Raw genomic sequence first — 13,331 nt, 5'->3', positions numbered from 1 at the left:
TGGAAGTGTTGCCTGGCAAAGAAAGTTCTTCCCATATCCAAAGTCACTTACAAGTCAAGTCAAGTAACTTTTTATTGTCATTTTGACCATAACTGCTGGTACAGTACACAGTAAAAATGAAGCAATGTTTTTCAGGACCACGATGCTACATGAAACAGTACAAAAACTACACTGAACTACGTGAAAAACAACACAGAATAAAAACTACATTAGACTACAGACCTACCCAAGACTGCATAAAGTGCACAAAACAGTGCAGGCATTACAATAAATAATAGGCACAGTAGAGGGCAGTAAATTGGTGTCAGTCCCGGCTCTGGGTATTGAGGAATCTGATAGCTTAGGGGAAGAAATTGTTACATAGTCTGGTCGTGAGAGCCCGAATGCTCCGGTGCCTTTTCCCAGATAGCAGGGAAGAGAAGAGTTTGTATGAGGGGTGCGTGGGTCCTTCATAATGCTGTTTGCCTTGAAGATGCATTGTGTAGTGTAAACGTCCGTAATGGCAATGTTTTTCTCAGATAGATGATCTTCTCAGCTGACCTCACTATCCACTGCAGGGTCTTGCGATCCGAGATGATGCAATTTCTGTACCAGACAGTGATGCAGATGCTCAGGATGCTCTCAAAACAACCTCTGTAGAATCTGATGAGGATGGGGGGTGGGAGATGGACTTTCCTCAGCCTTCGCAGAAAGTAGAGACGCTGCTGGGCTTTCTTTGCTATGGAGCTGGCGTTGAGGGACCACATGAAATTCTCCATCAGGTGAACACCAAGAAATTTGGTGCTCTTAACGATCTCTACAGAAGAGCCGTCAATGTTTAGTGGGGAGTGGTTGCTCCATGCCCTCCTGAAGTCAACAACCATCTCTTTTGTTTTGTTCACATTCAGAGACAGGTTGTTGGCTCTGCACCAGTCCGTTAGCCGCTGCACCTCCTCTCTGTAAGCTGACTTGTTGTTCTTGCTGATGAGACTCACCATGATCGTGTCATCGGGGAACTTAATGATATGGTTCGAGCTGTGTGTTGCAGCACAGTTGTAGGTCAGCAGATTGAACAGCAGTGGACTGAGCACACAGCCCTGGGCAGCCCCCATGCTCAGTGTGATGGTGTTGGAGATGCTGCTCCTGATCTGGACTGACTGAGGTCTCCCAGTCAGGAAGTCTAGGATCCAGTTGCAGAGGGAGGTGTTCAGGCCAGTAGGCTCAGCTTTCCAATCAGTTTCTGAGGGATGATTGTGTTGAATGCTGAACTGAAGTCTATGAACAGCATCCAAATGTATGTGTCTTTTTTGTCCAGGTGGAGGGTGATAGCAATGGTGTCGTCAGTTGAGCGGTTGGGATGGTACGCAAACTGCTGGGAGTCCAGTGAGGGGGGCAGCAGGGTCTTGATGTGCCTCATGATGAGCCTCTCGAAACACTTCATGATGTTGGATGTGAGTGCAATGGGACGGTAGTCATTTAGACAGGACACTGAAGATTTCTTCGGTTCGGGGTTGATGGTGGCGGCCTTGAAGCATGTTGGAATGATGGTGCTGCTCAGGGAGATGTTGAAGATGTCAGTGAGAACATCTGCTGGCTGGTCTGATGTTCTAAGCACTCTAAGAACATCTAAGAGTTCTAAGCACTCTACCAGGAATATTGTCTGGTCCAGCAGCCTTTCGTGGGTTGACCCTGCACATGGGTTCTTCTCACATCGGCCACGGTGAGACACAACACCTGGTCATTTGTAGGAGGGGTGGACTTCCTCGCCACCATGTCATTTTTCGCCTCAAAATGAGCATAGAAGTTATTCAGCGCATCTGGGAGGGAGGCATCACCTGCACAGTCAGGTGATGTTGTCCTGTATTTGGTGATGTCCTGAATGCTCTTCCACATGCGTCGCGTGTCACTGCTGTCCTGGAAGTGGCTGTGGATTCTCTGGGCGTGTGCATGCTTTACCCCTCTGATGGCCCGGGACAGTTTGGCCCTCGCTGTTGTTAGGGCTGCCTTGTCGCCTGCTCTGAAGGCGGAGTCACAGGTCCTCAACAGCGCACGCACCTCTGCGGTCATCCATGGCTTCTGGTTGGCACGTATAGTGATGGTCTTGGACAGAGTAACATCATCAATGCACTTGCTGATGTAGCTGGTCACTGATGCTGTGTACTCCTCTAAGTTGGTAGAGTCGCCATCGGTTGTAGCCTCCCTGAACATGTGCCAGTCAGTGTGCTCAAAGCAGTCTTGAAGAGCAGAGATGGCTCCTGCTGGCCAGGTTTTCACCAGCTTCTGAACTGGTCTGGAGCACCTGATGAGCATTCTTTATGCTGGGATTAGCATAACAGAGTTGTGGTCTGAGTAACCGAGGTGGGGGCAGGACTCTGCCCAGTACACGTCAGGGACGTTTGTGTAAACCAGGTCCTACACATTCTCCCCCCTCGTTGCAAAGTCCACATACTGATGGAATTTGGGGAGCACTGACTTAAGGTTCACGTGGTTAAAATCTCCGTCGACAATAAACAGTCCATCAGGGTGTGCGTTCTGCAGTTCACTAACACTTATATCCTTCTTGTGTCTGTGACCTCTCCAGTGCAAGTTTGTTTATATCTTTCTGAAATAACATTACCAAAATAAGACAGAAGAAATTCTGACAATGCTAGAAATCTAGAGAAAAGCATACAAAATGCTAGAGAGATTTAGCAGGTCAGGCAGCATCTGTGGAAATGAATAAACAGTCAAGTTTTGAGCCACAATTGGAAAGGAAGGGGAAGAGACCTGAATAAGAAGGTGGGGGGGGGGGGTAGGTTGGGAGGGGAAGGAGTACAAACTAAAAGGTGAAGCTAGGTAGGTGGGGGACGTGGGGTGAAGTAAGAATCTGGGAGGTCATAGGTGGAAAAGCTGAAGGGCTGGAGAAGGAAGAATATGATAGAAAGGGAGAGTGGACTGTGGGAGAAATGAAAGGAGGAAGGACACCGGGGGAGGTGATAAGCAGATGAGGATAAGAGAAGAGGTAAGAGGGAAGCCAGAGAAAGGAATTGAAAAGGGAAGGAGGAGGAGAAAAACTACTGGAAGTTGGAGAAATCAGTGTTCATGTCATCTGGTTGGATGCTACCCTGATGTGTAGCTCCTCCAACCTTAGAGTGGCCTCATCATGGCAGTAGAGGAAGCAATGGACTGACATGTCGGAATGGGAATGAGGAATGGATTTAGAAGATTGGCCACTAGGAAATCAGGCTTTTTGCAGATAGAGAGAAGGTGCTCGACAAAGTGGACCCGCAATCTATGTCAGTTCTCACCAGTGTAGAGAAAGCCACACTGGGAATACCAGATAGAGTAGACACACTCAACAGATGTGCAGGTGAAGTGTTTCCTTACCCGGAATGACTGTTTAGGGTTCTGAATGGAGGGGAGAGAGGAGGTGAATTGGCAGGTGTAGAGCTTCATCCATTTGCAGGGATAGGGGCCAGGAAGGAGATTAGTGAGGAGGAACAAATAGACAAGGGAATCCAAGAGGGAGTGATCCCTGTAGAAAGTGTGTAATATTTGAGTAATATTGTAAATATATATATATATATATATACATTTGTAGTTGGATTAAGCATGCTTTGTTTATTTAAGTAACTCCTTACGGAGTTACCAGGCGACCATAGCATATGTGTGTGCCTTGCTAAAAGTGAAAACCAAGAGTACATGTTTGTCCTGGTCTCCCTGCATTTCACATTCCATTAGTTTTACGTTTTGGAGTTAACAAAACATAACTGTGATAAAAGGAAGTTTTAATCAAACCAAAAATGATTATCTACCTGTAGAAGTGCAGTGAGATGTTTGAGTTACAAAAAAAGTGCAGAGAGATATCCCAGTTTGAAAAAAAGTACAGCATGAGGTTTCTTTCGAATGAGAGAGAGAAGGTTGAGTTAAAAAATAGCAGAAAATGGAATAAATTCAGAGTCATAAACAATGTGCACTGTGTGATTATAATCATAAATTTTTAAAAGCAGAAATGGCTGGCTATATTTAAAAGATAGTTGCATTTGATTGCACAAGAGATGCATGTTATATACTGAGCAAGTTGATTAGTTTTTTGAAATGAATGAAATAACCAATGAAAAGTGAGTTTTGCTGAGTGAATCGGATTTAAAGAGAGACAGTTTGCTCAGAAGTTTAACAACTCCAACCAAACCAGATGAAATGAGCTTTGCTGATATTGTGAAAGTACAGCAGGAACATTTAGAACCAGAACTATTGTGGATTACAGAACATTTCAGGTTTCACAAGCAGAATGAAAAGAAAGGGGAGTATTTCATCAATTTGCCTTTGATAGCTTTCTGCCTGAGTACAGGTGCAAATGGTACCCCAAAAATAAGCCCATTACAGCAATAAAGTCCTTTGTGAGTTTTTACGGTGAGAAACACTTTGGACTCTGCTTCCATCTCTATCTATAGCTTGCTCTCAGCTAAGTTCACATTGCTGAATTGTTTTCTTCCTGAAAGATTTACAAAGATAACCTGGGCAGAAGGCAGTGATCCACTTACAATATTAGGTTGATGCTGATCTTAAAAATCACCACAGATCCCGAAAGACCAATTATTCTTGGAACAGACCTATTCGTCTTGGCATCAGGGACCACTGACATTCCCCACAGGACCTTCAAAATACTTCCTTCCACCTCCATGTGATCTAGCTCACTGACTCTTTTGTAATGAATGCCATAAGGATCCTGAAGGGCTTTGCAAAACTTGGGTGTGGCAAGTCCATTTAACACTGTTTTACCCTTGATATGCTTGAGTTTTTCCTTCAACACTGCTATGGCATCATCCAGTGCCTTTCTTAATTCACTTTCAGTTGACTCTGTTGCAGTGGATGTGGCATGCAAATGGTGGATGTACTTGCAATCCAGCTGTAGTTGTCACGTCACAGCCACTCATGACCCCACAATGCTGGCCCTCCTGTTTTTACCCCATGCAAGCCCAGTGTGACTTATTGGTTGCTGTATTTCACTGTTACAAATATCATTCCCACAGGACCTATCTTTTCTCCAGTATGGGTGTTTGATTAGATATCTAAAGGCTTCAGTTCAGTATCTTTGAAATGTCGTTCGAACTCATTTTGTGGAATGATTGAAGATGCTGAGCCTGTGTCCAATTCCATTTTAATTAATTTGACGTTCACTTCTGGTGTAAGCCGTATGGCTTGTCTCTTGTTAGTTTTCATATTTTAAATCTCAAGGCTACCTTGTCCTGTGTAACTCTCATCATTATCAGATTTTTCATGAACAGCATATAGATCAGTGCTAATTTAGAAACTGAAACAACTTTTTATCTTTATCTCTCCCTCTGCAATCCATTTATTTCCATCTGTCCAACATGCTCTTTGCATGGGTCCTACTTTGTTGCATTTCCTGCAAGTTTCACCTTGAATCTTTCATTGGTCTGGTGTATGTGAGCCCCTGCCACAAGAGTAACGCAATTTGTTCAGCCTTGCAGGCCGCCATCTAGGTGGTGCAATTTTGGACATGTTCACTTTCATTCCGGACTGCAACTCAATTGCATCTGTGTCTGCAATTTCCCTTGATACAGATATTTCAACTGCTCTTTTAAATGTGAGCTGGGCTTCAGTTAGGAACCATTTCTGCGTGTTTTTTTTGTAAGATTCAACAAACTAAATGATCTCATTAAGCTCATCACTAAACTGACGTTGCTCAATCTCTTCAATTCAGCCACATACACTGAGGAGGTATAGTCAAGAAAGTCTTGGGAATTGGTAGGTTTAAATAAGATATTGGAAGGCTCTGATAATGGAGATAGAGAGATTGAGAAAGGGGAGAGAGGTGTCAGAAATGAATTAAGTGAAGTTAAGAGCAGGGTTGAAGTTGGAGGCAAAATTAATGCAATTTATGTGCTCACCATGGGTTCATGAAGCAACAACAATGCAGTCACCAATGTAGCCGAAATAAAACAATGGGTGATCTTATCAATAGTACAGCACTGTTTATTAGAGCTTGTAATACAAAAATTGACTTACTGTGTTTCCCATGTTACAACTTTCAAAAGTATTTCATTTGACAATTAAATACACTAGTATGTCATAAAGTCTTGAACAGTAGTGTACAAGCACAAATTATTTACTACAATATAGTTAATTGTGTAATACCAATAAAATATTTCAAAAACATATTTGTTCATTAATGGTGTCTTGAAATGATTCAAAAGCTTCAGTAATATGTACACTTCATATGCCTGTATTGTTCACTCCTATATAATGTATATATAATATATAATGTAATATCAATAAAATACTTCAAAACATATTTGTTGGTTTTGATATGTACAAAATTGGATGTGCTTTAGGCTAGGTCTCAGATCTTCATTTAGTATGAGAAGTTTAGGGTATGGTTTGACACTAACGTTTCATTACGAGTTTGAGGAGATTTGATATGTCACCAAAAGATGGTCATAAATTTCTACGGATGTAACATGCGGAGCATTCTAATTGACTGATACTTATCTGGTATGGGATGGGGGAGTACTACTGCACAGGATCAAAATAAGCTGTGGAGACTTGGGAACTTAGTCAGCACCATTGTGGGCACTAGCCTCCATAGTATCCAGGGCACAACTTTAAGGAGCAATGCCTCAGAAAGGTGGCATCCATCATTAGGGGCCCCCCATCACCCAGGTCACGCCTTATTCTCATTGATTCTGATTTTGTGGCTCAGTCCATATCTTCTCAAGTATATTTGGGGTTGCTGAGGAGTGTAAAATGTGTTAAATTGGATTACACATGAGTTATTAGTAATAAGAATGGAAGGCAAAAGAGCAGGTGAAAGGAATTTTACCACTGAGATGGTAATAATCAGAATCAGGTTTATTGTCACCAACATGTATCGTGAATTTGTTATCTTAGCAGCAGCAGTTCAATGTAATACATAATATAGAAGGAAAAAACAAAATAAAATAATAATAATCATCATCATCATGATAAATAAATAAATTACAGTATACATTTATTAAATAGATTAAAAATCATGCAAAAAACAGAAATAATATATATTTAAAAAGTGAGGTAGTGCCCAAGGTGCCATGTCTGTTTAGGAATTGGATGGCAGAGGGGAAGAAGCTGTTCCTGAATCGTTGAGTGTGTGCCTTCAGGCTTCTGTACCTCCTACCTCCTGATGGTACCAGTGAGAAACCTGCATGCTGGAGATCCTTAATAATGGACACTGCCATCCTGAGATACCGCTCCTTGAAGATGTCCTGGGTACTTTGTAGGTTAGTACCCAAGATGGAGCCAACTAAATTTACAACCCCCTGCAGCTTCCTTTGGTCCTGTGCAGTAGCCATCCCCTCCCCCCAACCCCGTACCAGACAGTGATGCAGCCTAGTTGCCCAATTTTTTTTCCCACATGCCATGACTCTCTTCGAAGCCAAGTGTTCTTTAATAGTTGAATGTAGTGAGGTCAGAATCGATGGCAAGAAATAAATACAAAATCTGTCAAAATGAGAAGAAGACACTTGTAGGGAATGTTGCACTGGAAGAATTTATAGAGGTGGTGAGGCATTTGCTTTTGGCCATCAGCGCTATTGTTTTGAAGACTATTTTCCATCAATTGCATCTTTTCAGGGATCAAATGGATGGAGATAAGTAAGAATTACTGTTTGTAATTAATCAAATTTCTCCCCAAGATGGGATTTTGAAGTTGCATTTGTATACCGAAACAGGACTTAGGAGTAGGAATATTGGAAGAAATATAAAGAAGGCGGGTGAGTGGGACTAAATGGTAGAATAGATCGGCTCATGATAAAATGGTGGAGCAGACTCAATGGGCTGAATGGCCAACTTCTGCTCCTTTGTCTTATGGTCTTATGGTTTAAATCTGAAATTGACTCAGCAAGTGGCACAGTTGATTCTCAATTAAAGAATTGGTGAATTTAATTCCTACTCCAGAGAACCAAATGTTAAAATGTAGCCCGAGAGTCTAGTGCAGTGCTAAGGGAAAACTGCACTGTTTGGGAGTACTGTCTATTAAGTTGTAACATTGTTCTGTAATTGGTCCCATAACACTATGTTACAGGTTTGGAGTGTTGCTGACAAGGCCAACATTTACCGTCTACTCCTGGTATTGTTTTTCTATCATCCTCTGCTAAGAGAAGACTCGTCACTGTACAAAGTGCCAAACCTGAGGCTAATGAATTTGTAACTACTTCCAAACAAAATTTCTAGTTGGATTGTCCATCTAGGTTTCCTTCTAAGAAAAGGGTCTTTAATAATTTCCTGTTTTTGACATATGATGTATGGACAGAGATAGTTGGACACAGTGAAGGCTATGGGATCAGATTGTATTTTAGCACTCTAGATTTAACTCTACTTCTGTCCAAACTATTTTGAGTGATTATAACACTGATACCTATTTGACCAAGTTGAATATTGTCCAGGTATGTCATGTTCTCAAAAATCAGGATAGCTCCAATACAAGCAATAATTCCCCAATCAATCTATTCTCAAAGTGATTATGAAAGAAGGTGTTACCAAATGTGCTATAAAATGGCATTTACTTATCAAAAATGTTTAGTTTGGCATTTAGCATGAACTCTTAGCTCCAGATTGCTTTACATCATAATCAGGCTTTAGAAAGTTGCTATACATAATGGCCAGATTCAGGTTATTGTTAGTTTTTCAGTTAATCATCTAATTACCATGCAAAATCTTTCTTCTTCCCCTATGAGGTTTCTAATTTTCTCTTCTGGGGATGATAACAGAACATTTATGAGAAAAGAGAACGGATGGATAGTAGGAGCTTGGAACTTGATTTCCATCAGGATGATGGCGGACAATCTGTGCCTAATCATCTAATGGTATGTGGGTTAAATTTATACATTAATTCTTCAGATCTTTTGCCATAATTATACATGAGTTCAGGAAAAATAAGGAAAGCTCCATGTACAGTTTAGTGCAGAATTGATCAAGTACTGTTTTGCCTGAGGTGCAGTCTTTTTTAAGTAGTATATTAAACCGAGGTTCCATTTGCCAAATTATTCTCTGCCATTACTACGTGTTCATTACATGTGCATAAATCCTTGAAAATTAAAGTAGAGAGAGACTGGTTTAGCAGAAGGGATCCTGGGAACAATTAATGCAGGAATGTTGTTTTTTGTCTGCAGATAACACTGGATATATTGTGACAGGATTATTGTGTCTAGTCCAGACCACTACACTTTAGGAAGGATATGAAAGTCTCAGAGAAGGTATAAGGATTGAATGGATTGCTATATGAAGAATGTTTGGTGCCTCTGGGCCTTTATTTACTAGAGTTCAGAAGAATGAGGGGTGACCTCATTGAAACCTATCAAATGGTGAAAGGCCTTGATAGAATGGATGTGGAGTGAATGTTTCCTATGGCATGGTGGGAGAGTCTAGGACCAGAGGACACAGCCTCAGAGTATAGGGGTGTCCTTTTAGAATGGAGTAGAAGAGGGATTTATTTAGCCAGAGAGTGGTGAATCTGTGGAATTCTTTGCCACAGGAGGCTGTCGGAGGCCAAGTGTTTATGTACAGGTATATTTAAGTCAGAGGTTGATAGATTCTTGATTGGTCAGGGCATGAAGGGATACAAGGAGAAGGCAGTGGATTGGGGCTGAGAAGAAAATTGGATCAACCATGATGAAATGACGGAACAGTCTCGATGAGCCAAATGGCCTAATTTTCTCCTATATCTTATGATCATATGAGGATGAAGATAGATAGATAGATAGATAGATAGATACTTTATTCATCCCCATGGGGAAATTCAACTTTTTTCCAATGTCCCATACACTTGTTGTAGCAAAACTAATTACATACAATACTTAACTCAGTAAAAAAATATGATATACATCTAAATCACTATCTCAAAAAGCATTAATAATAGCTTTTAAAAAGTTCTTAAGTCCTGGCGGTAGAATTGTAAAGCCTAATGGCATTGGGGAGTATTGACCTCTTCATCCTGTCTGAGGAGCATTGCATCGATAGTAACCTGTCGCTGAAACTGCTTTTCTGTCTCTGGATGGTGCTATGTAGAGGATGTTCAGAGTTATCCATAATTGACCGTAGCCTACTCAGCGCCCTTCGCTCAGCTACCGATGTTAAACTCTCCAGTACTTTGCCCACGACAGAGCCCGCCTTCCTTACCAGCTTATTAAGACGTGAGGCGTCCCTCTTCTTAATGCTTCCTCCCCAACACGCCACCACAAAGAAGAGGGCGCTCTCCACAACTGATATATAGATGGAGTGATGTTCTTTAGAGCAAAGAAGGTGAGAGGAAATCTGATGGTGCAAGACTTACTCAAATCGATAACTAAAAAGGAAGTTAATACTGTTCCTTTTGGAAGATGGTTTAAAGTGCAGAGGGGACAGATTTCAAATACGGGTCAAAAAGCTGCATGCAGATGTGAGGAGACTGGTAATGAGCTGTTTCCAACACTGGCACAATCAAAGAGTCAATCAACTTCTGAAAAAAAAGGAAATGTGAATAAATGTGAGAGAAAATAACTTTGGGATAGATGGGCACTAAGATGAATTGGCTTCCTTTCCTCAGAATTACTCAAGCTCAGTGAATTGAATGGCCTTCTTGAGTGCTGTAATAAATCTCTGATCCTGTGATATTATGCAGGTAATAGGAGGAAGTCTCCCTGTGCACTGCCCAATATTTATTTGTTTATCAGTATCACTAAATAGATCATCTGCTTTTATTTAAATTATAGTTTGTTGAAGCTTGCTGCTCTGCTTATTAATTTTAAGTACACTTAAAAAATAACACTTCATTGGCTGGAAAGTACTTGACTTTCTTTAATTTAAAATGTTGCTCCAAATGTCAACCTGATGACATAGTGCTGTAGAAAATTATATTTCCTGATTGTTCATTTTTCCTTGAATAATTCTGATGATTAGGCTAAAAATGGTATTTTTTCATAAATGAGCATCAGTAAATGGTAATAAAAGAATTTCACTCCATTTCCAGTCACACCTGCTCAGAAGCGTGCACTCTCATTATGTTTAATATATCATGCACAGTCCAATTTCATTCAGCAGCTGGTTTTTGGGCTGCAGTCGTCCATTATTGAACCCTGCAGTCCATCAAACACCTGAGCTTAAATATTCAAATCTTGAACTAAATTACTGTTGTGCTTCCTTCGCTGTGGGCGTGTTCTTTATCGGTGATTTACTGACAACTTGGTGGAATAAAATGAGCTATAAATCCAGCCGGAAATAACCTAGATACTGCATGATGCTCTAAATCTCTTCGAAATTTGATCAGTGACCTTATATTGAGTTCGGTTTTGCTTGCATATATTCTATCCAGTCCGCTTCACTTTCTCCTGATGTGACAGGCAGTAAATTTGATTGATTTCAGATATCCCTGCAGGTTATTAAAGGAATTCTCAGAAAGATGGTCTCTTTTAGTATTCCATCTCAACCTGCCATCAGTAACAGGGAAGGATGCTTAAATGAGGTGTCACATGTGCAGCAAGCATCTGGTGGCTTTCTGGTTTGTTTAATTCAACACTTCTGGAATAGATAAACAGAGTCCCAACTTGCTATTATTTATTATGTGTATCAAAATCAAAGATTGAACAGCATGTCAAAATAAGGCAAACAATCTGTACAGTAATACGGGTCTAGGAATCAGTGTAAATAATTAAATAATAATGAACTTAAAAGGCCATTAATAGTTGGGTAATGAAGGTACAATTGGGTTTATCATGGGACCAACATGAATCCTGAGTATTACAAAGGATGTGTCATGTCTTTGAACTAATCAGAGCAGACTTGATGGCCGAATGGCCCAATTCTACTCCTATGACTGAGAGTCTAATGTCTGCAACCTTTTAAATATCTGAAATCAGATACAACTGCTCATAAAGAAATGTATTGTTTAAAGATTGTCTGTTTATTAATACAGTACACATTCCTTGTTAAGGGGTTATTCTTGTCTTTCAAAGCATCAGACCAGCAAACTAAATTCAACTAAGAGACACATCAGGGTTTCTTTGAGAGTTTGAACTCAATTCTTTCAACTTTTGGATGATGCACTGTAATCAAGAATGATTTAGCTAACAATGACTGTAATTTACATCCATGTATTGCATTAATATGTTCTAAGACATTTCTTAAGGTACTTTACCCTCCAAAGCAATTTTAGTTCAGAAGCAGGTTATAAGAAAGTTCTTAATGGAGGAAAGCACAGCAATGGGGTTTTAGGAATTAATTCCAGAACTTGAGGCCTTGACAGCAAGAGGACAGCAGACGGAATGATTAAAGCCACAATGCTTCAAAGGCCAGAAAGGGAGATGTACAGGCCTGTGTCAAAATTTCTGGGCTGGTGGAATTTGTGGAGGTAGAAATACATGTAGAACTTAAGTCCTGAAGATGGATCTTGGCTTGAAATATCAGCACTTTGGATCTCTCTGTTGATGCTGCCTGACCTGCTGAGTTCTTCCAGAATTTTGTGTGCGTTTCTGCGGAACTTAAGTGTTGCTTAAGTTAATCATTATATGTTCCTGAGTACAGCATTATGAGTGAAAGGAAATTGGCCTATTTTTAGACAAGGACAACTGAATCATGGATCACTTTAAGGTTATGGAGGGAACTTAATAAGCTGGAATGATGGCTTGTGGTATATTGGAAGTCTAGAGTAATGTAGAAATGCATGAGTTTTCACTCTGAAGTGAAATAGGACATTGGCTGTGCTCAGTAGAACTTTGCAGATGAAAATAAATATTCTTCGCATGTCATGGAAGTGAGGTACAAAAGTCAATCAGAATCACATTATTCATGAAAATTGCAAACACTTTGGATCGGACTTGGGTAGTTGTCAGAAGGTGGTATGGAGTCAATAGATGAATTAGCATGTACTAAACTGCTTACAGTTTGTCTTCATCAGAAAATGCACCAAGGTAGCTGATGCTTCTGTGGATACATCTCAGGTCGGCACAATGAATTATTATTGGATAAATATGAAAATGCTCTACACAGTGTAAGGCTTTACCTGGGTATGAGCAAATATTCTGCAAAATTTAAAATCATAATTTAAAAAAATAGTTTTCTTCTTTCTAGGAAATTGAACCTGACCAGATGTAATGACATGGAAGTGTGTTGTCCACTGTATGTGTTAATAGGTCAATGTAATAACTTACAGGCCTTTAACACCTATTGAGTGGAGACGTTTTTCAGAAACAGAGTTCAGAAACACATCACAGCATATATTTCCACACTTGAACCCATATGGACGCAACATGCCTGCACTGTAATTGCCCTGACATTGTTGTCCACATTTTGGTTGTTGGAAGGCCCACTGATGCTTTGATGCTGAGTTATCTCAGGCTTGC

Source organism: Hemitrygon akajei, chromosome 20 (genome assembly GCF_048418815.1).
Source record: "Hemitrygon akajei chromosome 20, sHemAka1.3, whole genome shotgun sequence".
Lineage (NCBI taxonomy): Eukaryota > Metazoa > Chordata > Chondrichthyes > Myliobatiformes > Dasyatidae > Hemitrygon > Hemitrygon akajei.
The sequence above is the reverse complement of the archived record's forward strand: the minus strand, read 5'-3'. Positions refer to the sequence as shown.